This window comes from Callithrix jacchus, chromosome 14, assembly GCF_049354715.1.
Source record: "Callithrix jacchus isolate 240 chromosome 14, calJac240_pri, whole genome shotgun sequence".
NCBI classification, from domain to species: Eukaryota; Metazoa; Chordata; class Mammalia; order Primates; family Cebidae; genus Callithrix; species Callithrix jacchus.
The window spans coordinates 24,198,315-24,205,520 of NC_133515.1; positions in this window are offsets into that span (position 1 = coordinate 24,198,315).

Consider the following 7,206-nt stretch of genomic DNA (forward strand, 5'->3'; position numbering starts at 1 on the left):
GGAAGGAAGGAAGGAAGGAAGGAAAAAAGGAAGGGAGGAAGCGGGGTGGGAGGTAGGGAAGGGAAGGAAGGAAATCAAGCAATGAGAGAGACATTGCCGACCTGGATCTAGAGGTTTACAAGTTGATTTCTTTTTTTTTTTTGAGAGAAGGAAAGAAAAAAAATAATAATAAGTAAAGGAGAGGAAGAAAGAGGAAGAGAAAGAGGGAGAGTAAATGGAAATATTGCTTTATTTTGAAAAAAATTGGGTATTAATGATGGCCAATCAAGTTTCATTTAAGCTTATGGGTAGGTGTGATGTGGTATTGACAAGAATGTATATTTTGTGTATTTGAAGTGGAGAGCTCTATAAATATTTATTAAGTTTACTTGTTCCGGATCTGAGTTCGAGTCCTTGATATCCTTATTAATTTTCTGTCTCATTGAATCTAAGTCTCGTATCTGGGTGTTAGGATCATCAGCTCTTGTTGTTGCATTGATCCTTTTACCACTATATCTTTGTTGCTTTAAAATCTATTTTATCCGATATGAGAATTGCAACTCCTGCTTTTTATTTATTTATTATTTATTTTTGCTCTCCATTTGGTTGGTAAATCTTTCTCCATCCCTTTGAGTCTTTGTGTATCCTTGCATGTGAAACAGGTCTGGATGTAACATGCCATTGGGTTTTGGCTGTGTCTTTTGATTGGGGGATTTAGTCAATTTAAATTTAGGGTTACTGCCATGTGATGTTGACTGGCTGTTTTATCCATTCGTTGGTGTAAATTCTTCTTTATGTTGGTGCTCTTTACTTTTTGGTGTATTTTTAGAAAGGCTAATACTGGTTGTTTCTTTCTGTGTGTAATGCTTCTTTCAGAAGCTCTTATAAAGCAGGCCTGGTGGTAATAAAATCTCTGAGTTCTTGCTTGTTCATAAAAGATTTTATTTTTCCTTCAGTTGTGAAGCTTAGTTTGGCTGGATATGAAATTCTGGGCTGAAGGTTCTGTTCTTTGAGGATGTTGAATATTGGCCCCCACTCTCTTCTGGCTTGTAGAGTTTCTGCTGAAAGATCTGCTGTAAGTCTGATAGGCTTGCCTTTGTGGGTAACCTGACCTTTCTCTCTGGCTGCCCTTAGTATTTTCTCCTTCGTTTCAACCCTGGTGAATCTAACGATTATGTGCCTTGGGGTTGCTCTTCTTGAGGAATATCTTTGTGGTGTTCTCTGTATTACCTGGGGTTGAATGTTGACCTGATTTGCTAGTTTAGGAAAATTTTCCTGAATAATATCCTGAAGGGTATTTTCCAGCTTGGATTCATTCTCTCCGTCGCATTCAGGTACACCTATCAAGCGTAAATTTGGTCTTTTCACATAGTCCCACATTTCTTGGAGACTTTGCTCATTCCTTTTTATCTTTTTTTCTCTAATCTTTTCTTCACGTTTTATTTCATTAAGTTGGACTTTGACCTCTGATATCCCTTCTTCTGCTTGAACAATTCGAGTGTTTAAACCTGTGCATACTTCTCGGAGTTCCTGTATTGTATTCTTCAGTTCCATTAATTCACTCATACTCCTCTCTAAGTTGTCTATTCTCAATAAGATTTCATCAAACCTTTTTTCAAAGTTCCTAGTTTCTTTACGTTGGGCTACAACATGGTCTTTTAACTCACCGAAGTTTGTTATTATCCATTCCTTGAAGAGTGATTCTGTCATCAGGATGCGCTCGTTCTCCATCAAGCCTTGTTCCATTGTTGATGTGGAACTGTGTTCATCTTTGGAGGGAGAGGTGTTCTGACCTTGAATATTCTCAGCTTTTTTACGCTGGTTTCTTCCCGTCATCGTAAATTTATCCTCCTGTCGTCTTTGAAATTACCAACTTTCAGATTAGGTCTATTGAGTGGATGTCCAGGTTGTTAGTTCCCAGGGCTAGAGCAGCCGCATTAAAACTGATGGTGCTTTTCTGCCCAGGATTCTCCTGTCTGGCTTCCTTGTTGTGTCCGTAGTAGGCGACTCTGCCTTCCCGGGGCTCCAAACATCGGTCAGAAGGGGAACTGGTCCCGTTTACTCTGCGCCGAGCGCTGCCACGCCAAGGTGCCGTCTCAGCCACTGCGCCGGGCTCTGGTGTCCTGCTGGGGACCCATGCGGGTCCTCCGAACCTGTTTACTCTGCTCCAAGAGCTGCGGCGCCGAGGTGCCAGCAGAACCGCTGTGCTGGCCACGAGAGTCGTGCTGGCCACCTGTGTGTTTCCTCCACTGGGGGATCTTCTGCTCTGTGAGCGACCAGAATTTGTCTGAAAGTGTGGCGTCCTCTAGTTCTCTGTGCCTTCCCTGAGAGCTGCAATCCCGGGATGTTAGTGATCGGCCATCTTGGATAGTTCCCATAAACAGTATTTTTATATACTGTCAGATGTTTAGAGGGCTGCCTTCCATGATTTTAATATTGTCTGACTGTACTTACTCCACTTCACTGAACACATAAGTAGGTTTTGATCCCATCTTCGACACTGCATTTCTCCATCATGGGAAGCCCTTGCTAAACCTTTACAATGTCATTTTGCTTCAATGAAGAGAGACTTACCCCTCCTCTGACTGTCATATGGTTCTTTCCACTTTTTTAGAACATGGTCTCTAGAGGTGTTCAAAAAGCAAACAAATGAACAAAATGATCAGATTTTGACAGAAGTTAAACTGTATGATAACTGATAGAATTTGGCTCAAATTCTGCTGGTATTGCATAACATTGAAATGAGAGAATAAGATAAATATTTTAAATTTTTTAAGAAAAAAAAATTCTGCTGGTATACACAAATTCACACATGTCCCTCTGTGTCTCTATGTAATATACAAATGTAAAACAGACTTCATCTGTGTGTTCAGTAGAATGATAAATACTAAAGTTTTTATTGGACAGATTGAAAGAGTAAACCCTGAAAGACAAACAAATATAGAAGAATCTAACATGGTATCGGGTGTTTTATATTTAAAGTTTCTCATTAGTCTTGAGAGCTCAAAAGAAAGATAGCTGTTGGGAGACGTGGTAGCTTGCAGCAGCAATCAGAAGTAATCCCTGGAGTTTCTTCCAAACTTTGGGCATTTATATGAACAGCTATTAAGAAACAGTATATATTCTGATTGCATCAGTGTAGGGGTATGTAAGGAGTGATGGGGGAAGATGATTAAAAATTGAGTCTTGTGGGAGATCAGATGAAGCAGGTGGAATCTGGGGATAGGATTTTTGTCTAGAAAATTATTGAAAAGGCTAGTGTGGTGGCTCATGCCTGTAATCCCGGCACTTTGGGAGGCCAATGCAGGAGGATTGCTTGAGCCCAGGAGTTTGAGACCAGCCTGGGCAACATAGTGAAACTTCGTCTCTACTGAAAAACAAGATTAGCCAGGCATGGTGGTACATACCTGTGGTCCCAGCTACTTGAGAGGCTGAGGTGGGAGGATCACTTGAGCCCAGGAGTCCAAGGCTACTACAGTGAACAGTGATTGTGCCATTGCAGTCCAGTCTGAATGACAGAGCAAGACCCTGTCTCAAACAAAAAAATAAAAAAATTATTGAAATAGTCTCCATGATGGTAACAAGGTTCTAGGCTGTGTTCAAAGAGGAGGGAGATAAATCTGAAAGCACAGCCTTGGTGATGGATTGGATATCAGAAGGTGCAATAAGAGGTGAATTTCAAGTCATGACCCTTAGGAGACAGGATAGCAAGAGAATTTAGAAAGGAAAGATGATGATTTCACTCAACTATTCCATAGACTACTCATTCTTGTGATGTGTTCATGGGTGCCCCAAGAAGTAAGAAGTCTGTGGTCATGTAAGTTTGGTATATACTGATGTAAAGTTGAGGATAAAGTTAAACAGTAACTGAAGGACTTTTCATAGCCTTTAATATGCTATGATTAATTGATCAGACCCAGTATTCAGTGTTTGCCAAGTTTATCAGATTATGGGGTTAGGTACCTGCCATTTGTCACCCAGAGCTCTCTTGTATGACGTGTCTCCCAGTTAGGATACACAGGGGTTCCCAGAGTCACTTGAGGAGGCAGTCTACCCCTTAATGAAGCTCAAGCACTGTACTGAGGGATCTGTCACTCCCTTTAGGGATGCTGGGCTAGGACTTTTACGTTTGCTGAAGGGAAACCCATGACCGCCCCTTTTCCCAGGTGCTCTGTGCAGGATGGTGAGGGTTTTGTAAGACCCTGATGGGCTGCTGTCTTTTTATTTCTGAGATACCCTGCCCAGCAAGAAGGGAATCTGCTGGACAGTCTGCCTGCAGAGGCCTTGCTGAGCTGCCCTGCTCGGTTGCACCCAGCCGGTATGTAAACTTCCAGGTGGCTTTGTTTACGCAGGCGATGTTGAAACCACCTACCAGAGAGTCAGCAATGGCAGGCACCCTTTCCCCCACCAAGCTGTAACATCCCAGGTCAAGCTCACACTGCTGTGCAGGATGTCAGCATTTCAAGCCAGCGGATGTTAGCTTGCTAGTCTTCGTGGGGGTGGGACTCACAAAGCCAGCTCACTTGGCTCTGTGGCTTCAGCCCTTTTCAAGGAGAATGGGCAGTTCTGTCTCACCAGTGTTCCAGGTGTCACTCAACTAAAACAGCCACCCGGTTTTGTGCTGGAAACCCAGGTCATTGCCAGAGGAAATCCCCTGGTCTGTGGGTTGTGTAGCCTGTGGGAAAAGCACAGTATCTGAGCCGGAGTGCCAGTGTCCAGAAAAGTCTCCAGTGGGTTTCCTTGGCTGGGAAAGACAGTTCTCCAGCCCCATATGCCTCCCAGCTGAGGCTGTGCTACACCGTGCTCCAGCTTGCCCAACTTGGGCTGTTTCCACTGTCTAACCCATCTCAGTGATTGATTTCTCATTTGGAAATGTGGAGATCACTCGTCTTCTGGCACTCTCTGTCAACTGCAGACTGGGACTGTTGCTATTTTGCCATCTTTAATTTTTTTCGGCGGGGGGATGTAGTTTTGCTCTTGTCACCCAGGTGGGAATGCAGTGGTGCAGTCTCAGCTCATTGCAACATCTGCAGTCTGGGTTCAATTGATTCTCCTGCTTCAACCTCCCAAGTAGCTGGGACTACAGGTGTGTGCCACCAAACCTGACTAATTCTTGCATTTTTAGTAGTCAGTGTTTCACTGTGTTGGCCAGGCTAATCTTGAATCCCTAACCTCAAGTGATCTGCCTGCCATGGCCACCAAGTGTGTTGGGATTACAGACCTGAGACACCATGACTGTTGTTTTCAGCAATTTTGACATGTACATTTATTAGCTGTGATCATTATTCTGTGCAACAGATTACCAGGAATTCTTCCTGTCTCACTGAAATGTTTTACCCTTTGATGAATATCTTCACTTTCCCTATCCACTACCATCACCACCCCACACTCCAATCTCTGACTACCTTTTGTGTGTTTGTTTAAAGAATCAGAGTCTTGCTATATTTCACAACCTGGAGTGCAGGGGCACAGCTATGGCTCACTGTGGCCTCAAACTTGTTATGTGAAGCGTTCAAACCACCTCATCCTCTGAAAGTGTTGGAGTTACAGGCAGGAACCACCATACCTGGCATATGAGTTCAACTTTTTTAGATTTTACATATAATTGTGATCATGCTGTATTTGTCTTTCAATGCCTGTCTTATTTCACTGAGCATAATGTCTTCAAATTCCATTTATTTTATCACAAATAAATAACAGATGCATAGTATAGTCCACTGTGTATATGTGTCACACAATCTGTTAATCTGTTGATAAGCACTTGGGTTGTTTTCCTAACTCGGCTATTGTGAATAATGGTAACATAAATATAGGAGTGCAAATATCTCATTGACATACGAATTTTCTATCCTCTGAGTACATATTCAGAAGTAGAGTAGCTGAATCATCTGGTAATTCTATTTTTGATTTTATTTTATTTTTGAAACGTCTATTCTATGACTCCAAAAGCAAAAGCACAGGCTACAAAAGCACAACAAAACAACAATTGGATTGCACCACATCAAACTAAAGAGTTTCTGCACAGCAAAGGAAACAATAACCAGAGTGAAGAGATAACCCACACTTGGAGAAAATACCTGTGGCTCCTGTATGATAAAGGGTAAATAATAAATGCATACAAACAGCCCAAGCTACTTAACAACAAAAATCAAAGAAGTCTATTAAAATTGTCAATGAATCTGAATTTACATTTCTCAGAAGAAGGCAGTCAAATGGCCAACAACTCTATATTTAATTTAATTTATTTATTTTGAGATGGAGTCTCACTTTGCCACCCAGGCTGGAATGCAGTGGTGCTATCTCAGCTCACATAAACCATCCCTTGGATTAAGCAATTCTCATGCCTCAAACTCTCTAGTAGCTGGAATTACAGGAGTGTACTACTACACCCAGCTAATTTTTGAACAACTGAATGCTTACCACCACCAATCATCAAGGAAATGTAATATTAAAACCTATAATAAGCCCTACTCTCACAAATATTAGAATGTTAGAATTATCATAAACATGAAAGATGAAAGTGTTCTTGAGAATGTAGAGCAAAGAGAATCCTTGTGCAGTGTTGGCAGAAATGTAAATTAGTATTTTAAATTATTAACATGATCATTTCTTTTTAATTCAATGTTTTATTTTACTTTCAGATGTATTAATGAGTTGTTTTCTGTCAGTCAAAGTTCAATGAGAATGACCTTAGTTACCTTAAATTAATATAAACAGGAGCATTTTCAGAAGCTCAAAATGTATACACTAGATTCCAAACATTTGTTAAATTAATGGCATCGGTTCAAAAAGTGTACTAGGTGAAAAATGCATTATGGTTATTTTTTCTGCTCAGCTTTTGGACCCAGATGAACTTTTGAATTTGTTTTATTTAATGAATTGCATAATTATACTTAAAAAAAAAAAACTAGGCTGGTTGCCATGGCTTAGACCTGTAATCCCAGCATGTTGGGAGGCTGAGGCAGGTGGATCATGAGGTCAGGAGTTTAACACGAGTCTGGCCAAGATGGTGAAACCCTGTCTCTAGTAAAAAAAAAAAAAAAATTGTCGTGTGTGTTGGCAAGCGACATAGTCTCACCTACTTGTGAGTCTGAGGCAAGAGAATCACTTGAATCTGGGAGGTGGAGGTTGCAGTAATCCGAGATCATGCCACTACATTCAGTAATGGGTAATAGGGTAATAATACATCACAAAAAGAAAAGAAATAAAGAGAGAAGGGTGGGGGTG